Genomic DNA, 999 nt, shown 5'->3' with positions numbered 1-999 from the left:
CTCTCTCTCTCTCTCTCTCTCTCTCTCTCTCTCTCTCTCTCTCTCTCTCTCTCGCTACCTATGTCTTCTATTTCCTGTCTTTCTCTCTTTGTTATTTTCTTTATTTCCATTTTGTCTCAAATGTACTTGTGCTTTATTGTCTATACATGACCGAGTAAGTGTTTCTCGCATACATCATACTCGCTGCCCTCTCTCACTCTTTTCTCTTCCTTCTTCCTCTCTGTCTCTCATTCTACATTTCACTCTTTCTATCACTTTAGCTATTTATCTGACTATCTATCAGGTTTTGTTTCTTTAAACTTTCGTTGTATCTCTCACCATTCCCCGTTTTCTCGCGCTCCCTTTCTTTCTGTATTTTGTTTCTCCTTTCGTTTTTGTCTCGCCTTCCCGTATCTCGCCGTTTCCTTACTTGGTTATGATTATCACCGAGTGAGTCTGTGTACAAGAGTATGTTCACGTGCGTCCAGTATAAACACTATTTCATATACACGTTATATAAGTTTTAATTTTGTATAACAGGAACCAGAACAACAAACGCAAACGTAAACAACAATATGAAGGCAAATCTATCGACCACAACATTAATTGCTTCTCAAGTTTAATTTAAAATATCCACCTCGTTTCTAACTTTGAACTCTCATAAAGAAAAATATGACATAAGCACTTTCTAACTAGACGATATTCAGATGCGGCCGGGCCTATTTTCGAAACCGTCATCTTGCACATCTCTCTTTATTGTTTTGCAAATGAATATCTGTCCAACAGCAAGTACACACGCACAAACGCGCACACAGACACACACACACACACACACACACACACACACACACACACACACACATGGCAGTCAGACAATTTCTGCAACCGCATCACCTCTAACATCTGGCCACCTAATTCCCTAGACTGCAATCCCCTTGATTATAATGTGTGGGGCGCAGTTCAGCGAGAAACCGACAAAACTCCTTGTAACAGCAAAGATGTAGTGAAGGCAAAGATTAT

The sequence above is a fragment of the Octopus bimaculoides genome, chromosome 9, assembly GCF_001194135.2.
Source record: "Octopus bimaculoides isolate UCB-OBI-ISO-001 chromosome 9, ASM119413v2, whole genome shotgun sequence".
Classification (NCBI taxonomy): domain Eukaryota; kingdom Metazoa; phylum Mollusca; class Cephalopoda; order Octopoda; family Octopodidae; genus Octopus; species Octopus bimaculoides.
Note: the sequence above shows the minus strand (reverse complement) of the source record.